Raw genomic sequence first — 20,569 nt, forward strand, 5'->3', positions numbered from 1 at the left:
GCTGAAGTCCCTGCACGCAGAAGCTTCAGCACACAGTGGTCTGACATCCTTTGCGGGGTGCCCAACTTGAGACCACAACGGGGTCCTTCATTGTCTCCCACCAGGTAATGGGGTTGGCTCTCTCCTAGGAGATTCTTGGCATTACACCTACGTACATGCTAGGTACACTTAGCTAGAGTATGAATCTTAGGAGTATGTTTGTTTCCCTATATGTATCTCTATGCCTGCATATATTCACTGTTTTAGCACCATGGTAGAATTCTACCTTTTATTTACTCTGTTGGTGCTTGTAATCGCATGTATCTGTTTCTGTCTAATGGGTGTCACAGCACACATATTTTATACTAGAATGATGCTGGTTCCCTACATGATTATTGAAATGTCCCCATCATTTATTCTGTGTATTTCTCTGAGACCAAGTGAGACACGAGGGACTGAGCGAAAAGTATTACACTGTTTCCGTGATCCCTAAAGGATCAAGGGTTATCATGTTCGATAGTTTCCTGAGACCATTCTCTCCTTTGTAAAGTTAGGGAGCTTAAGGAGCCACTGTGAGCCAGCTAGTCTAAAGGCTAGCATATCCTTTGTGGGTGTCTGGAATCAGTCTAGACTCCAATCCTCTAGTGTAAGTTGTCTAAAAGCACAGATCCTATATAGATTTATAGGAACTACACAACATAATACCTCATGAGCTCTCAGGGGTTTCTTCTTCGACGAGATGTGCAGAAAGTATTATTGAGTACCACCAACACTTTCCACATACCCTAATACAATAGCAGAAGCCCTATTTTTGCAAAGCATCATTAATATGCTAGAGAGGCCAGATTCCTGCAGCTTACATGGTGCTTTTCTTTAGAGAAATCATCATGAGAAAGCACCTAAATAGAGGATGTTAAGAACCAGATATCCATGGCCAAGATTACAAAGTGGCTCCAGGAAGGCTCATTGCTTCAGTCTCCTGGACCATGTAATTTCCAGGTTGTTAGCAAAGGCACTATTGTAACTGATATTTGTGTCCCGATGGACAACACCAACCATGTGAAGGTGAAACTGGTGGAGGAAAATGGGTGGCTTAAAAATACACATCTTTGATTTAGAGATCAAGAGAACAATTAAACACATGACAATTCTGTGTGAAAAGGATCATTAATGGTTTAAAAACCTTAGGAGGCAATGCACCATGTTTAGATTTTACCCTAAACAAAAGGTTGAGGGGCATACTGTTGTGTTGAGGTTCCCTAATGAAATACATTCTAAAATATTTAAAGTTGCAATTTATAAAGCAATTCGAAGTTCCCAATGCTTACCATGCCCTATCTAGACTGAAGTAAAATCAATAATAAAAAACTACTATCTGATCTTCAGTCTTATAAGAGATGAGAAAATGCAACTATAGTAAGAAATGGCACCCTAGAAATACCACCCATCTTTGCCTAGTTTTGTTAAAGCATCTTTTTGCGGGTTTGTCAGATTGCTAAAATACAGCCAAGAAATGATTTCTAGTTAGAAATCCTTGGGCTATGAATACTACCTCTGTGAGTCATCTGCAAGCAACTTTCAGTCAGTAGTGTGGCAAAGTTGTTCACTAGTCTACCTGAACAGAAATCATCTGGTAGTTAAGGACTATAGAGCACGTCAACTCCATTCAAATATGATACTATACTTGAATCTGCCTGGCAAGCGGGAGTTCCTCCTACGGAAATTTACTCTATCATTAAAAGCATGTAATGCCCATTTGCTCTCCCAATTCAGTTTGTAAGCTATTTGTTTCACCACTAAGACAACTAAGATGGAAGTCCCAACATGAAATGCTATGTTAACTCCTTGTGTACCTGCTAAGGTTACCTGTTATTTGTTACCTGTTAAAGTTATTTGAGGGTGCTTAGAAGCCTTAGTGTGAGTAGTGGCTGACCTTTCCAAATGCTTTTGTCCAGGGGCGTAATGAAACTTGAGCCTCCCACTTTCTTCCTCTGCAAGGTGCATTGAGAGTTCCCCCAGACCCATAAAGACATTCATAATAAAATGTGAATTGGTACCTTACTGCTTTAAAATATATTTTCAGCCCTTGCAGGGTCAAAACGAGAGGTGGTGGAGTGCATCCCAGGAACAGAAACCCAGGACATCCCTACAATACAAGGGATGAGGGTCCTGTGTAATGCCACTGTCTCTGCCCTCCAGTTTATGCAGTGGCAATCAGTATAATTATATCTTATCCTCACCCTTGTCTTTCATTCCCGTGTCTTTAAGATTTCTATTCGCCCCGATATCATGTATATTATTCACTTGTTGTGCTGTTTTGTCAGTTGTTGTAGGATGGTTAAAGATTGAACATATTGGCCATGGAATAATTTTATTGTGACAGTTGTGTATTAAAAATCCAAAGGCCAATGATACAATGGTATCAGTGGAAAATCAATGATGACCTCAAATAGAAAGGCTTGAATAATATTTCTACTTTTAAAAACTCACATTGCAATAAAATAACCACAAAAGATTATCACTTTTTTGAAGCTATTATGTGCTCATGCCCCACGCAAGTGACAAAAAATATGGTGGTACAGTTATGATCAATAATAGACTAAAATCTACATTTATGGGAGACCAATCTCATTTAGAGATTTGTATATCACAAATTCAACAGCAGATATACTTTGTAACAAAAGCATTGTTGCTTTAATATGAACTGCAAAATTAAAAATTGAAAAATACCTTAATTCAACATAAAAAAAGTTGTCCTTGAAAATATCATGAAAAATTGCATGAACTCCACAATGATAGAAAACAGAATATTTTTACTAACAGTTCAATAGAACAAGACAAAAATATAAACAACTAAATATTGTCAACAACTCTAGCAATAAAACATTTCTGAAAATAACATATATCGAACACACAAAATCAAACTGTAAAGCATATATTGATTAGGAAGTAGTATCTACCTTATCAAATAGCTAAAAACAATTCAACATTATTTCTGAACCAATCACACTGAACAGAACAACAGGTAACAAATAGAAAAGCAATTCAGCTAATTTTGAGGAGTATAAATAGGAGAGATGCCAAGCAATCAGACCTGTTCCACACCTGCCGAAGGAAGGAGGAGAATATTACTCTGAACAACACAAGCAATTACAGGCCTAACTGAAGTAACTACACATTTATTCATTGAACATTATAAAATATATTTGGTAAAACAACTTCTAACAAAGAAGTACATTTTATATTTATTTATACATTACAAATTGAAAAATAGAGCTACATCAATTGAAAAGGCTACAACCATTATGGACTACTAAATAAATACAGTCTAAGAGCTAAATTAGGAGTCTGGCAGTCCGAGGACCGCCAGACTCGCGAGGGTTGGCATTGGCAGAGCCGTACCAGTGGTCCGACCTCCCAATTACAATTTAAGTGGTCGGACAGCAATTGCACTGTTGCAGCTGCCAGAGAACCACCATTCCCTGGTGGTGCGCGGCAGTCAGGGTCTAAGAAATATGCTGGTGGAGCTGCTACGGCAATGCCATGCATATTACGAGTTTCAGGACCGCAAGCGGTGTCTTGAAAGTCTTTCCACCATGAATAGCCTAGGGATCCTGAAACAAAGAGGGCACTAGAGGGCCCCCTTTTGCACATGTCCTTGGGATGCATGTCCTGTGTGCATGTAGCCCAGTTCCTGCACAGCATGGACTTGATGGCCAATGCCGTGCAGGAACTATTTTTGGTATTCCCAATGTGGTGCCGATTTTCAGAAGCACAGCCTAGGGACAGCCAAAAACAGCCCACCAACCATGATGACTCGTAATCTGGCAGGCAGTGTGACCTTCAGGTTTGGTGGTGCGGGAGCGGGATATTGGCATGGCGGTCTGCTCCCACCCCGCCAAACTTCTTATCAGACCCTAAGTGTATTTGAAGAACACAAGCAAGAAGGAGGTGCAACATGTCTATTATAGTAAAAAAAATTCCAAATACATGAAATGTAACCTATGTCCATCACCACCCCCTGTTGTTTAATTATGTTGTCCACCATAAGCGTGGAAGGGTATACTCAGACGTGAGTCCCTTGCTCATTGCACCATCAGGATTCAAGCAAGCCGGGCCGAAGACGGCTGTAATGCCAGAAACCGGTCCCCGGAAGCTTGTTTCCTTCCCAGTGAAAGAATTGGCTTGGTAGTTTGGTCTGCCCTGTTCCCATGATGCACTGGGCCAGGGACAGACTAATTTGCATATAGCCAGGTTCTGAGCTGGGATGGTGCAGTGAGCTAAAAAACTGTGTTGGATCAAGCCCTGATCTCTTGACTGGGTGAGAGTATTCTGCTTAATTCAGAAACTCTGTCCATCACCACCCCCTGTTGTTTAAATATGTTGTCCACCATAAGCGTGGAAGGGTATACTCAGACGTGAGTCCCTTGCTCATTGCACCATCAGGATTCAAGCAAGCAGGGCCTAAGACGGCTGTAATGCCAGAAACCGGTCCCCGGAAGCTTGTTTCCTTCCCAGTGAAAGAATTGGCTTGGTAGTTTGGTCTGCCCTGTTCCCATGATGCACTGGGCCAGGGACAGACTAATTTGCATATAGCCAGGTTCTGAGCTGGGATGGTGCAGTGAGCTAAAAAACGGTGTTGGATCAAGCCCTGATCTCTTGACTGGGTGAGAGTATTCTGCTTAATTCAGAAACTCTGTCCATCACCACCCCCTGTTGTTTAATTATGTTGTCCACCATAAGCGTGGAAGGGTATACTCAGACGTGAGTCCCTTGCTCATTGCGCCATCAGGATTCAAGCAAGCCGGGCCGAAGACGGCTGTAATGCCAGAAACCGGTCCCCGGAAGCTTGTTTCCTTCCCAGTGAAAGAATTGGCTTGGTAGTTTGGTCTGCCCTGTTCCCATGATGCACTGGGCCAGGGACAGACTAATTTGCATATAGCCAGGTTCTGAGCTGGGATGGTGCAGTGAGCTAAAAAACGGTGTTGGATCAAGCCCTGATCTCTTGACTGGGTTAGAGTATTCTGCTTAATTCAGAAACTCTGTCCATCACCACCCCCTGTTGTTTAATTATGTTGTCCACCATAAGCGTGGAAGGGTATACTCAGACGTGAGTCCCTTGCTCATTGCACCATCAGGATTCAAGCAAGCCGGGCCGAAGACGGCTGTAATGCCAGAAACCGGTCCCCGGAAGCTTGTTTCCTTCCCAGTGAAAGAATTGGCTTGGTAGTTTGGTCTGCCCTGTTCCCATGATGCACTGGGCCAGGGACAGACTAATTTGCATATAGCCAGGTTCTGAGCTGGGATGGTGCAGTGAGCTAAAAAACGGTGTTGGATCAAGCCCTGATCTCTTGACTGGGTGAGAGTATTCTGCTTAATTCAGAAACTCTGTCCATCACCACCCCCTGTTGTTTAATTATGGTGGAGCTGCTACGGCAATGCCATGCATATTACGAGTTTCAGGACCGCAAGCGGTGTCTTGAAAGTCTTTCCACCATGAATAGCCTAGGGATCCTGAAACAAAGAGGGCACTAGAGGGCCCCCTTTTGCACATGTCCTTGGGATGCATACAGGGGGGTGCATCATGTGCCCCCCTGTGTGCATGTAGCCCAGTTCCTGCACAGCATGGACTTGATGGCCAATGCCGTGCAGGAACTATTTTTGGTATTCCCAATGTGGTGCCCATTTTCAGAAGCACAGCCTAGGGACAGCCAAAAACAGCCCACCAACCATGATGACTCGTAATCTGGCAGGCAGTGTGACCTTCAGGTTAGGTGGTGCGGGAGCGGGATATTGGCATGGCGGTCTGCTCCCACCCCGCCAAACTTCTTATCAGACCCTAAGTGTATTTGAAGAACACAAGCAAGAAGGAGGTGCAACATGTCTATTATAGTAAAAAAAATTCAAAATACATGAAATGTAACCTATGCCGAAAATCCAAACCTACACCAACACATTTTTACATTTATATCACTTACTAGCAGCCCGTCCCGACCTTGTCCGGGAGCAACAGGCTTCCCCGACCCCCGCCCGCCCCGACATTGTCCAGCAGCCCGGGCCCCCGCCTGCCCCGACCCCCGCCTGCCCCGACATGGGTCCCCTTACCTCAGCCGCCGCTCCTCCCGCCTGTCCGCTGCGCCGCTGGCCTGTCCTCTGCTCCTCACGTCACTGCTCCTCACCCGCTCCATGTCTGCCGCACCCTTACCTCAGCCGCTGCTCCTCCAGCCTGTCCGCTGCTCGCACCGCCGCTGGCCTGTCCGCTGCTCCTCCCCGCGCTCCTAACGTGAGCACGCACGTCGCGGCCGGCGCTACTTCGGAGTAAGCATGAGCGGGAAATCCGTTTCGCCCGCGGATTTTGCGGATTTTTGGGAAATCCGCGAATTTTGCGGATTTCCCGCAAAATCCGCAAAATAAATCCGCGGAGGTAACAGGTACAAAAGTTGAACCCCCACTCATGCAACTATTTTACAATGGCGCCAGCAAACTGCCAGCGCCGTTGTAAAATAGTTACAAAGTTAGCTTGCACAGGAACCACTAGATAAAACGAAGCAGGTGCTGCTTTATTTTATCTAAGTGCTTCCTGTGCAAGCTAACTTTGCAACTATTTTACAGCGGCGCTGGCAGCTTGCTGGCGCCATTGTAAAATAGTTACATCATACAGGTCTTACAAAAAAAAAATTACCTATTTTTTAAAAACAACACATAAAATGAACTTCGTAAACTTTATTTTTACACTATGGCATGTCTGTTACATGAGTAGGCTGGGCACATTGTGTTCGCACGGGTTTCTGCAAGTTCGCGAGGGTTTTGTACAATTTCGCAATGTTCGAAATTGTACAAAACCCTCGCGGACTTGCAGAAACCCGTGCGAACACAAAAAAAATCCGCAAAATCAGTGAGAATTCGCGGATTTTGCGGATTTTCGCAATCCGCAAATTCGCAAATCCGCAAATTCGCGGATTGCCAATCCACAAAATCCGCCCATGCCTACTTCTGAGGGACTACTTTTTTTTTTACTGTAAATTTTTTAAATAACGTTTTTTTTTCATTTATATAGCCTATAACCATCTACACACCCTGACGATTCCAACGGTGTATCGGGTGTGTGGATTGGCGCTGTGGTTCCCGAGTTTACCCGCCACAAAGGCTGAAAGTTCTTCCTTTATTATAGTAGTATAGATAGAGGACAAAATGTCAATAGGACCAATTTACACATCTTCACCAACAGGGAAACATCTGTTGGCCTATGTAGGATACAGCTGTTCTAAATAGAATACTATTCATGAATGCACACATTGAATGTGTCCTTAATAATATTTCATTGAATTCTATTGGCAAGTCCCCACAAATAGAGAGAACAAACTCATCCACCCTTAATCACTGAGATGGAAATAACAACCACATGGCCCAAGAGACAAATCAATCAACTCTACAGCACCTACTTGAAAATTATAAATATGCTCCTTGAATCCCACCTCAAATAATTGGTCAAATACCACCTACAAAACCTTCAAAGAGCCATCACCATAAAAAGAAGAGCAGAAAGGTAAGCCACACCAACACCCAAAACCTTGCTGAAATTGAATCTGCTCTTGCTGTCACACAATATTTCACCTTCACATCAATTAAAAATAGCAATAAAAAGTATAATAATATTTTGTATAGCAAATAATTTGGATAGACAATCATGCCCTCTTTAACCAAATCTACATTACCAATTGCCAATATCACAAAAATAAAACACAATAAGAGTTCCCCTGCCAAGATAATAATTGAGTTTGAACATGCTATTATACACTGAATGTCCAAACCCTACTCAATCACCCAAATACAATCCATTAGGCAGCCCTTACAGAAATCAACACAAAGTTCCAAATAGGCCACTGACAACAGATCTGACATTGAAATAAAGAAAATATTTACCCTACCTTTTGCCTCTACCACAAACATATATGCGGGAAAGTGGGTAATTTCAGCATTGAGGAGGCTTTTCATCCTCTGCCAATGAGGATAGTGATGATGAACGTTGTTTTGCTTTAAGTTCCATGGGCAAAGTAGTCCTAAATATTTCGCCCAGAAAGGATTCTAACAAACTGTGTTCAATGTCCATGGGAGGAGTTAATCTACGCATAGCTGCTGATTCAGGTTCCCAATTCACTATTGTAAATGATGCTGTGTGGTCTGACAAATTTGTTAACTCTTTCCGTGCGCATGACGAGCTCAGCTCGTCATGGAAAGGGGCGACCACTCGGTCCCCCCGAACGTATGGTGGGGTGCCCCGATCCCCCCGGGAAACCATTTTGGGCAGGAGGCGTGTCTCGGCTGGTATGCCCGAAGTGGCGTAGCCGGGGCGCGCCTTTTTCCCGCCCAAGAGGGGTTGTCCTAGACACCTACACCGTTGGACACGCCCCGTAGGCGGTTGGAGGAGTGTCCACGCCCCCCCCGAGGAAGAATAAAAGGAGCAACAATCCAAGAAAGCATCCTCTTGTTCCTGTGCTTGGAAGCTGCACCCCCTCGTTGCACGTGTGAGCCCGAGACGGAACAAGGAGCCAATTTTGAGAGCTTGTAATTTTTGTGTTTCTCTTTCAGTGAGTCCGAAGCTTTGGATCCAGGACCTCGAATCGAATATCCGTAGACGATGCCTGGCAAGAACGTCGGAAAGAAGGTTGGGACCGAACAAATGCTTCGCGTGCTGGTAAAGGACATGGCGAACATGAAGAAGCAAATGGCGGCAATGAATGGCACGGGTAGACCGAAGAAAGTCATCGGACCAGCATTGCCGGGAGTAGTCCCTGCCGGGAGAGGTAAAAGGGCCAGGAATAGGGCGGCAGGAGGGGAGGCCCCGGTGCCCGAGTCCCCTCCAGCAAGCCCGGTCGGTCCGGTGGAGGCCCCAGTTCCGATCCCGAACGTGGGACAGCCGATCCCTGTAGTAGTTACACCCGTTAGCGAGGAGGATATGCCCCCCGAACTGGCCACCCAGTTGGCGACATGGTTGGGCAAGAACAACGAGAGTGGTGGGGCACCAGGAGACACGGTCGAAGAGGCCAGGTTAATAATGAAGCAGTTGCGGCAATCGAGAGATGCTGCGAAGGCACCTTGTCCTCTTGTTTCCCCGCAGGTTCCCTCGGAAAGGCCGGCGGCAAGCGTTGGAGCGGCAGCAACAACAGATACAGCTACCGGTTCGGATAAGCAGCCTTTGCCAATGGCGGGGGTGGGGTCGTTACCCTCAAGGAGGGAAAGGGTGGTGCAGCATATTCCGATGGATGTGAAAGAAAGGATCTGGTCTGATAAATATGTGAATATGTTTTCTTTGTTGACCGATCACTATGAGATAGAGCACGTTAAAAATCAGAAGGAGTTGTTACATCCGAGTGCATGGCGTGCAAAAATGGCGGGTTTCAGAGTAGATGAAATGATCGCTAATTGGGCCAGGGCCTTTGGAATGTTCACTGCAATCATGGGGGAACGTAGGCCTGAACTGTTGGCGGAATTAGCCTGTTATCAAACACGTATTATGGAATTTTATGAATCGTACGAAGGCAATCAATGGATGACTTATGATAACAAATTTCGTAAAGCCAAGGAGCACGACTCATCCCTGACGTGGGTTTGTTTCGACTCCATTTCATGGCAGAAGCAAGGTATGACGAACTCGGCGAAGTCGTCTTCTTTTGGCGGGAATGGGGCGGAGCCTTCCCGTCATTATTCGGCGGCGCCCTTTCGGGCAGGCGCCAACGGGGATCAGCACACAAAGAATAATGGATACTCAGGTAAAAAAGGGGTTTGTTGGAACTTTAACAGAGGCAAGTGCACTAGGCCACAAGGGACATGCAAGTTCAGGCATGAGTGTGCAGGGTGTGGGCAGTCTTCACACCCCGAGAGTTTGTGCAGAGCCAAGAATAGTGAGACGGGAGGTAGAGGAGGAGCCAAACAGGTCTAACATCGACCGAGGGGCAATGTTACCTACTCCCGTTGACATCATGGCAATGATCCCTTGGCTGAGCGAATACCCTGATCATGTCTCCGCTGGGGTGTTGCGAGATGGTTTCTTGTATGGTTTCCGCATCCCGGCGGGGGATTTTCAGGGGGAAGCACAGTGTAAAAATCAACTATCTGTTCAACAAAATACGGCGGTGGTGCAGGCAAAAATTGCGAAAGAGGTGACCCGAGGTCGGGTTGCGGGACCGTATGCGAATCCGCCTGTTGTTAACTTTGTTTGTTCACCGTTGGGAGTAGTCCCCAAGAAGGACCCGGGTGAGTTTCGATTAATCCATAATTTATCCACTCCTAGGGGTCTTTCAGTGAACGATGCGATTGACCCGGGAGTTTGTTCGGTGCGGTACGCATCCTTTGATGAGGCCGTCGCCATGTTGAATCGCCTGGGGCCCGGAGCGCTGATGGCTAAATCAGATATCGAGTCAGCGTTCCGGTTGCTCCCGGTACACCCACAGGATCAGTGTCTCTTAGGTTTTGTGTTTCAAGGGCGCTACTACATGGATAAATGTATGCCGATGGGTTGCTCCATCTCCTGTGCGTATTTTGAGAAGTTCAGTACGTTTTTGCAATGGGCGTTCACCAGAGCCATGGGCTTCACTCAGGTTATGCATTACCTTGATGATTTTCTGTTTCTGGGGGCAGCAGGGGGCTCGGAATGTGAACAGGCGTTGAATGAATTTTGTAATCTCATGAGAAATTTCGGCGTGCCATTGGCACCGGGCAAGACAATGGGGCCATCTACTTCACTCGAGTTTCTGGAATTTAGCTCGATTCAGTGGAGGGGTGCTTCCGTTTACCCATGGAGAAGGTAATGAAATTTAGGGCCTCTCTTGGAATATGGCTCGGTGAGAGGAAAGTAACTCTCCATCAGTTGCAACAAACTGTGGGTCAGCTTAACTTCGCCCTTAGAGTAATACCGATGGCTCGCCCCTTTTCCCGCTCTATCGCACAAGCCATGGGGGGCCTCAAGGAAGGGCACCACCGCACACGACTGTCAGCAGAGGTTCGCCAGGATATGCGCATATGGCTGGCATTTCTGGCGGATTTCAACGGTCGTGTCGTGTGGAACAAACCATGAGCTTCCTCTGAGGAGCTGGGGTTGTGGACCGACTCGGCAGGAAGTGTGGGTTTTGGCGCCATCTTTGGTAATCGATGGTCGGCGCAAACATGGCCAGCGTGGTGGCACGAGGGTGGGCTCACAGGTAACATTGGGTTTCTTGAGCTGTTCCCCATTCTGGTAGCCTTGAAAACATGGCCAGAGGGGTTTCGTGATCACGCGGTAGTGTTCTGGTCTGATAATATGACTGTTGTGGAATGTATCAACAATCAGGCAGCACGCTGCAAGTGGATTTTGAGATTACTGAAGGAAATTGTCCTGCTATGTATGAGATTAAACGTCCACTTTAGGGCAAGACATGTGCCGGGGGTACTGAACCAGGCAGCTGATGCACTCTCTCGTTCCCATATGCAGGCCTTCCGGGGTTTTCTGCCCTCAGCGGACTTGGTGGCGGCACCATTTCCCGAAGCTCTTTGGTCTCTCGGTGCCCCGGATTACAAAACCTCGTGGGAGAGAGTCTAGCGCCCAGGACAAGGAAGGCATATGAAGGAGCGTTCCGTTCCTATTGGTCATTTTTGGGTCCAGCTAGGGGCGAGCATTGGGGGCAGGAGGAGTATGTTCTGAAATTTCTGGTAGCACTACATCAGGCAGGCCGATCATTGGCAACAGCCAATAGGCACAGGGCCGCCATTGCCTTTATGGCACAGGCACATGGCATTCAGGACCCCACATCGTCCTTTTCTCGTAAAGAAGGCACTGCGTGGGTGGCAACGCCTTGAGGGCCGTAGGGAGGATGAGAGGCACCCGATAGATCTAGTGAGGTTGTCCGTGTTAATGTCTGTACTCCCTGCGACTTGTTCATCTCAAACGGAGACAGTGCTGTTCCGGGCCGCTTTTGCATTAGCATTCCATGGGGCTATGCGGGTAAGCGAGCTGGTAGCGAGGAATAAGCAGGATACGGGGGGCGGTCTGTGTCGAGAACACATTCAGATAAGGGGTGACACAATGGTGGTCACAATAGCCAAGTCCAAGACCGATCAGGGAGCTATCGGGGACAGTGTGGTAATCCAGCGGATCCCGGGGTCTCCCATGTGCCCGGTAAAATGCGTGGAGGAGTATTTAGCACAGAGGGCGGCATCATGGGGGGGGAGCTTGCTGAGACACAACGACGCCACCCCACTGACTAGATTTCAGTTCCAGCGTGTGTTAACAATGGCAATCGCGGCAGCGGGCTTGAACCCGAGCGATTTCGGGACCCATTCCTTCCGGATAGTGGCTGCTACAGAGGCTACAGCCAGGGGTCTGAGTGTTGAAAAAGTGAAACAGTTGGGGCGTTGGTCCTCGAATTGTTATAAGAGGTATGTGCGGTTGCACATGTTGTGAAGCTAATGTCATGCACTCACGCTTCTTGTTTTCTGTTTGGTTTACAGTTTCGCGAGCAGGCTTTGCGGGGCGGACTGTGCAGTTGACCCGACACCTGGGGACCAGCGGTCAAAGATCACCGGCTGAGGGAAGAGTGGTGTGGGTCGTTGGCCACTCATACGTGAGGCGCGCCGCGGACGTATTCAAAGCAGGTGACATGATTCACGTGGCTGGGGAATACGGGTACAGGGTGACCTTCCACGGAAGGGGCGGGCTCTGTATTGACCAGTTTCAAGGTTTTATGGAGGGACTGTTAGGGCGGACAAGGTCACCGCCGTCTGTAATCATAGTGCATCTTGGGGGCAATGATTTGGTGACCATTGGTCGACGAGTACTTCTCGAGTCAATCTTATCCTCAGTAAGTTGGTTGGCGAGAAGGGTTCCGGGGTGCACGATTGCATGGTCACACATGATTCCTCGGAAGGTGTGGCGGGGGGCCCTCTCTGTGTCAGCCTTGAATCAATCAGTAAAAAAGGTTAATAACAAACTGGGTAGGTTGTTTCGTACAGGAAATTTGCATTGTATTCCGCATGGATGTATCCGGGGGGACCATATGTATCTGGAAGACGGGGTCCATTTGTCCCGGGAGGGAAATGTCTTACTCATAGGTGACGTCATAGCTTGGTTAATAAGTTTGTGTAGCCATGACCTTTAGTAGGAGTTTTTGGGGGGTCCGGATAGCCGGTCAACTATCCGGCCTGTGGCGGTAAGGTCATGATCGGTGAGCAGTAATTGGAAGATCCCTAGAGGTGGGGCGCCACCCATTATGGATGGGAGCGCCCGGGGGGAGGCAGCCATTGGCCCCTCACACGGGGAGGCGGTACCCTCTAAGGATGGGGCCGCCGAAAGGGAAGGCGGTCAAGGCCCCTCCCTGGGGAGGAGGGGCTACGGGCCCCTCCTGGGAATTTCCCGGGGCCAGGACATCCGCGACGGCGGATGTGGTAAGCAGTGTTTGGTGGGAGGGGGGTCTACGCTACCTTCTAGACACCTCACACGAGTCCTCGGACGACCACCAAGATGGCGTTGAGTAAATATGGGGCCCCCGTTAAGACAAGGGAAATTGGAAGTTGGCACAGAGGTACAGTCCTCTGTGCGCCCGCCCCTCACAAGTAAGGGGGGGAGTTCTGGTTTAGGGATCTGACACCGGTTACGACCTTGCCGTTGGCCCGTAATGTTAGGATGTACAATTTGAATTTTGAGAAATGCATTTACAGGATGTTTTAGAAATCGGCTAGGAGAACCTTTGTATTAGAGATATGTTAAGGTTAGCCAATAAACATCGAATGTGTAAATGAAATTGTACATGATATGAAACTGTTATTTTAATGTTTTAATTTTGTTTCATATTTTTAATAAATACGGCCGGGAGGGTAACTCCCTCCCGCCTTCCAAAAGCTCAAGAACTGTTTCCGTCTTCCCATTCTTGGGGATTGTGTTGGGAGGGGGTGACGGGTATCCCGTCCATATGGAAAGGGGCGACCACTCGGTCCCCCCGAACGTATGGTGGGGTGCCCCGATCCCCCCGGGAAACCATTTTGGGCGGGAGGCGTGTCTCGGCTGGTATGCCCGAAGTGGCGTAGCCGGGGCGCGCCTTTTTCCCGCCCAAGAGGGGTTGTCCTAGACACCTACACCGTTGGACATGCCCCGTAGGCGGTTGGAGGAGGGTCCACGCCCCCCCGAGGAAGAATAAAAGGAGCAACAATCCAAGAAAGCATCCTCTTGTTCCTGTGCTTGGAAGCTGCACCCCCTCGTTGCACGTGTGAGCCCGAGACGGAACAAGGAGCCAATTTTGACCCACCCACCAGCCCCTGATGGCAGCGATTTGTATTGCAATAAAGTTGATTAACGAGGATATTATCTCTTTTCAGGTTGTTTCAAATAAAGTTGGATTGTTTTTTGATGTGACAATAAAATGGTTATTCTGTTTAGACGAAATATTGTAGCTGAATTGAAAGAGCAGTAATGGCATAGTTAGAAGTTGATGCAAAAATGTCCAGTATAACTGTTTATTCCGTCCTCATTAGGTTAAAAACTGTCGTATTTATTTTTGGTCGGGCGGTAAGGTCATGATCGGTGAGCAGTAATTGGAAGATCCCTAGAGGTGGGGCGCCACCCATTATGGATGGGAGCGCCCGGGGGAGGCGGCCATTGGCCCCTCACACGGGGAGGCGGTACCCTCTAAGGATGGGGCCGCCGAAAGGGAAGGCGGTCAAGGCCCCTCCCTGGGGAGGAGGGGCTACGGGCCCCTCCTTGGAATTTCCCGTGGCCAGGACATCCGCGACGGCGGATGTGGTAAGCAGTGTGGGCTGGGAGGGGGGTCTACGCTACCTTCTAGACACCTCACACGAGTCCTCGGACGACCACCAAGATGACGTCGAGTAAATATGGGGCCCCCGTTAAGACAAGGGAAATTGGAAGTTGGCACAGAGGTATAGTCCTCTGTGCGCCCGCCCCTCACAAGTAAGGGGGGGAGTTCTGGTTTAGGGATCTGACACCGGTTACGACCTTGCCGTTGGCCCGTAATGTTAGGATGTACAATTTGAATTTTGAGAAATGCATTTACAGGATGTTTTAGAAATCGGCTAGGAGAACCTTTGTATTAGAGATATGTTAAGGTTAGCCAATAAACATCGAATGTGTAAATGAAATTGTACATGATATGAAACTGTTATTTTAATGTTTTAATTTTGTTTCATATTTTTAATAAATACGGCCGGGAGGGTAACTCCCTCCCGCCTTCCAAAAGCTCAAGAACTGTTTCCGTCTTCCCATTCTTGGGGATTGTGTTGGGAGGGGGTGACGGGTATCCCGGCCATATGAGTCACAGTGGAGCTGTGCTCATGACTAGATGAGCTCGTCATAACGGCTGCGGCCCGCCCACGCGCGGTTAATTCCCCACCTGTGCGGGAGAATTAATCAGTGAGCGGGGTTGTGTTGAGCCCAACTTCTGATGAGCACAGCTCCACTGTGAGTCATGACGAGCTGGGCTCGTCACCAGCACAGTGGCGCCGCAGACCCCCCCATTGCACCGCAAAGGAATTAACCCCGCAGCGAAGGGGTTATAAAAACTTGGTACTGAATTACTCCAACCAGATATTGCTCCGGAAAGTTTCACTGGTGAACACATTGATTTGCTTGGTTTTATGAACCTTATCGTTAGGTTCAGGAACAGAAGTGCACTTTGTAAACTTTATGTCTCACAAAAGGGTCCATCTGTTCTTGGGTGGAAAGATCAAAGAAAACTCAACATTATTCTTGATCCTAATGGCGTAGAACAAGTTCTTGTTTTAGATGAAGGTGAATGCTTAGGTAAGAACTTATGTGATAAATTTCCTGAGGTGTTTTCAGGCACTTTGGGTAGATTGGAAAGTTTTGAACACCAAATCCATCTCAAACCTGATGCTTCTCCTAAGGTCCACAAACTTCGTGATATCCCTTTTTGCGTTAGGGATGAAGGGGAGAAGGAATTGGGTAGATTGGCCATTGATGGTGTCATCGAACCTATCAAATCTTCTCAATGGGTTTCTCCATTGGTCGCCGCTAGGAAGCCCAATGGATCGCTTAGGTTATGCATTGACTTGCGCCATCTTAATGAGAATATTTTGATAGACCAGTTCCCTCTTCCAAAAATCTATGGAATGCTTACCAGAATCAGAGGTATGGAAAGTGTTTCCACCATTGACCTATCCCAAGCTTACCACCAAATTCCCCTTTCTGTTGATTGTAAAAATCTCACTGCCTTTATTTCACACATTGGTTGTTTTCAGTACACCAGAATGCCGTTCGGCTTAGCTTCGGCAGCTGCTGTGTCCCAGCGTTTAATGCAGAAGATCTTTGGTCATCTTGACTATGTTCTCATTTTCCAAGATGATATTCTTGTCATGGGAAAAAACAGTAACTATCAGAAAACTAATCTCTTTCATGTGCTTTCTCTATTATACAAATGTGGTTTAACTGTAGAATTTTCCAAGTGCAAGTTTGCAGCCAATAGTGTAAGTTATCTGTGTCACGAAATTAGCGCTGTTGGTGTCCATCCTAAAGCTAAGTTAGTTTCTGCGTTTACTGATGCACCTAGTCCAAAAAATAAAGATACAGTGAAATCCTTTTTGGGATTCATTAAGTTCTTTTCTAAGTTTGTAAAAAAAAATTCAAGCAGAACTTTCCAAATTAGGCAACTTCTTAAATCTAAGACTGAATTTGTGTGATCTACTTCATGTCAGGAGGAGTTTTCGGACATTAAAAATGCAATTTCTTCGGCTCCTGCCCTTCAAGGTTTTGACCCTTGTGGAAGGAACATAATTACTACTGATACCAGTGGTACTGGTATTGGTGCTGTTTTATCAGGGATTGCCAAAAAGGGGTTTGAATTCATTGTTGCATATGCCTCTAGGTCGTTATCTCCTGCTGAGTGCAAATACACCATAATTGAATGTGAAGCACTTGTTTATGCCTGGGCCTTAGAATATTTTTGTACATTTGTTTGGGGCAATGAAGTCACGGTCAAATGTGATCATAAACCTTTAGTTAAAATCTTGTCTAATGCTGGTATGGTCAATGTTTCTGCCAGACTAGCACACCTTTCCATGCGGCTATTAGATTTTCTTGACAAAATTGAATACTTACCTGGTAAGAGAAATACTGTTGCTTATTTTCTTTTCTTTCTCACTTATCTTTTCAGATGGTTGAGAATCAGGATGATCTCATGGATGATGATCAAGTTGCTTGGTTGTGGGACCATGGTTTTGATTCTTTTCAAAAAGAGGAGTGGAATGAGGCTTTGACCAAAGATGAGTGTTTAAAGAAAGACTTGGAATTTTTGTGCATTGGTTGGCCTAGTAAAATGGAAGTTAAAGATTTAAAGGTGTACTGGTAAGTCAGAGATAGGCTATCTTCTTTGGAAGGCAACTTTATGAGAGGTGATACATTAGTTCCTCCAGGTGATCTCAGAAATAAAATTATTTCATTGTGCCATGAGGGACATCAAGGTACATTAAAAACCAAATGCATTGTCAAAAGCAGATATTGGTGGCGAGGTGTGGACTTGGAGGTTGAGAGAGCTGTTAGAGATTGTGGTTTGTGTTCTTCTACTGACAAAACCTTTAAAGCTTTGAGACCCCCCATGAGTGATTTTATGTGCCCTGAATGTCCTTGGGGTTGGGAGCATGTGCTGTGGACATCACGGGCCCTGCTGGCAGTTCCGGGAAATACATCATTTCTATGATGGATGTGTTCTCTAAGTGGTTTCTGGTCAAAATTATTAAAAAACTTAGATACTGACACCGTGATAAACATTTTGATGATGTTTTCCTCAGTGAGGGTGCTCCTGCTCTGATCATTAGTGATAATGGTGTACAATTTACTTCAGATGTCGTGACACAGTATTTTTCTAAATTTGGGATACAACACAAAACCACCTCGTTGTACGACTCTAGTGGAAATATTCTTGTAGAAAGGTACACTAGAGTTTTAAACTGTGCCATTCAATTGGCTTTTAAGAATACCATTCCTTGGGAGACACAGACGTTCAAAACTCTTTGGTCCTATAAAGTTTCTATTGTTGACACTACAACATTTCCCCCGTTTGAGCTCATGAGAGGTAGAAAACCAAGAGCCAAATAGTATCCAGGTTGTATTAAAAGTTGCAGGGAAGTTAAGTTGGTCTTCTTCTGTTGTAAAGAATAATCGCATTCTAAAACATGAAAAATACATAGAGTTCAATAATCAAAAGCATACTACACAGAATGTTAAGCTTTCTGTTGGTCAGTGGGTCAGAATCAAGAAGCCTGGTTTTGTGCAAAAAATGAAAGTAGCTTTTGTCAGCCTCAACGGATTGCTCAATTAAGAAAATTTGCTGTCATTTTAGATAACGGGAAATATTGGAATCTCAAAAGAGTTGCTTTCTGTAAAGCTCCGGTTGTGTCTGATTCTGTTGTCAAAAAATCGTCTGTTTTGCATGACTTCTCTGATAATTCACAGGAACATCGTGCCAAAGGAAGTGATGTCATTTTTTTGCATGATGCTTCACAGAAGAAAGATACCGACACCCTTGGCAAAAGGATCATCAGACGTCCGGATTTTTCTAAATGATTATGTTTGTAACTAATGCTTTGTTTTGTTTGTAAAGGAGGAGCTCTGTAGTGTTTGTGCTCTTCCCCCGTGGGGGCTCTCGTGCGTGAGAGGCTCCACGAGGAAAGTCTAGAACCAAGATACGTAACAATAGGCTTACCTTTGAATGTTTGAATGGGCAGCTCGTGAGTTACCCTTAGTTGCTGTTTCTGTCAGTTGATGTTCCTGCAGGCTAGCTGTTCGTTGTCTGGATGATTCTGTTAATAAATACTATGCTAACAGATTGTGTGGTGTGGTATTTTACTACACTTATCTGTGTATTAAAGCTCGTTTTTCCACACCCTGCATAGTATTTATGGGTTGGTCATGCGTTGTATCTTCAGCATGTTTGTGCACCTGCAATTTGTTTAACTCTACTTTTGTCTGTGTGGTGCTGGATGCTGCACGGTAATCTCTGGCCCCTAGTCACAAAAATATGAGGTAAACCTGCACCCACAGATTTAATTCTATGTGTGGGCATGGATTATATACTTTTTGAAATTCAACAATTCGTAATGCAGTCAGTATGGAAAGATGCAGCTTTGCACCTTGTGCAGGTCTATGCAGTTTCCGTTGAGAATCTCATAACTACTAACTTTTTTTTCACAGAATTCTCCATGGCAAATAATTCTGTGCCAGCAAATCAAAAGGGAGAGAGGACTGGGTAAGCCAGTCCGGATCCCCTGGTTAATATGTATTTATCAATAAAGGACTAGCTTCGTTGTGTTTTTAGGGAGACTCAGTACGTACGTATGACGGCAAACCACTTGGTTTGGTTGTTAAGCCCTCACCCACCAACCTAGTTGGTGGCATGCTTCATCATCGGGCCCACCACAGTGACACCGAATGTGTCCCGGGTGTGCTTCGACTCCAGATTACTGAGGAGCTGGTATACTTCTCTGAGTGTGCTGTGAGGGTGTGTGTAAGAAAGTGATTTAAAAGCTATGCAGTGGGTCCCAGTTCCCGAGGGTATATAGGTATCTTTAATATCTGGGCCCCTGCTAGCGAATAAAAAGGCAGTCGGACGTAGTGGAGTGAATTATGAGCTCCTACGTCCTATGTGGTCTACATGTTTCAGCCAGGCCTTTTATATTTACATCTGGCTTTCCTCAGGACCAATGAGTGTGTGGGTGAAAAAACTATAAATTATATAAAGTGATATGTGTTGGTAAAAAGTGTCGCACACGCTAAGGTGCTATACGTGTATGGAGGGGGATTCCCTCCGCTTTACTGTACATATAACATAAAGACACAAACAGACGTACAGGGTAGAGTCAATGAGTATGGTATACTTAATAACACAACATAGTGCCGGCAGTTTAAGGTGTGTGAACGATCTTTACCGGCAGATGGAACGTGGCCATGAGAGTTGCATGGCGGTTGTGACTATATAGCGGTTAAAAACGGGGTGTAAGTGGAGGGCTAAACAGCGAGATAGGCAACGGGTGAGAAACAGGCAAGAAAAATTATTTTTCCGCACACTTGCTATTTGCTGTTAAAGCCTCCTGGGTCACCTGGCAGGGGGAGAGGACCTTAGGTATTGTAGAAGGCAAAGGTTAGAGCCGGTCCTGTTGGGAGAGAAAGCTGCTGCTTACCTAGGCAGTCGCTGTGAGGTTCTCTCTATACTCACGAAATTATCGGTCTGCGAGCTCCATGAACCTGTAGTCCTGCTGCGGTGTCCTGAGTGACTGAGTGGTTATCTCTGTCGGGTATTTATAGCCCTTCGGAGTTGCAGCACCTGTGGAGGGGAGGGGAGCAGTGGGCGCGGCCATGTAAAATGCGCCTATCATTTAGTCTACTGCGCATGTGTGCGTGATCAGTGTAAGTACAGAATCGCACTGTGCAGTGTGTGTTGGGAAAGAGCATGCGAAATAGCGCTGGTTATGGTTGCCCAAGCTGTATTCTGATTTACAGGTTTAAAATAAAGAGTTAAAATATGGAGCCATAGCACTTATAAGAGGTACAGACTGGGATCAGGCCACGAGTCCAAACGGGTGAAGGGACTCAAGC

This window comes from Lissotriton vulgaris, chromosome 1_1 (genome assembly GCF_964263255.1).
Source record: "Lissotriton vulgaris chromosome 1_1, aLisVul1.2, whole genome shotgun sequence".
Lineage (NCBI taxonomy): Eukaryota > Metazoa > Chordata > Amphibia > Caudata > Salamandridae > Lissotriton > Lissotriton vulgaris.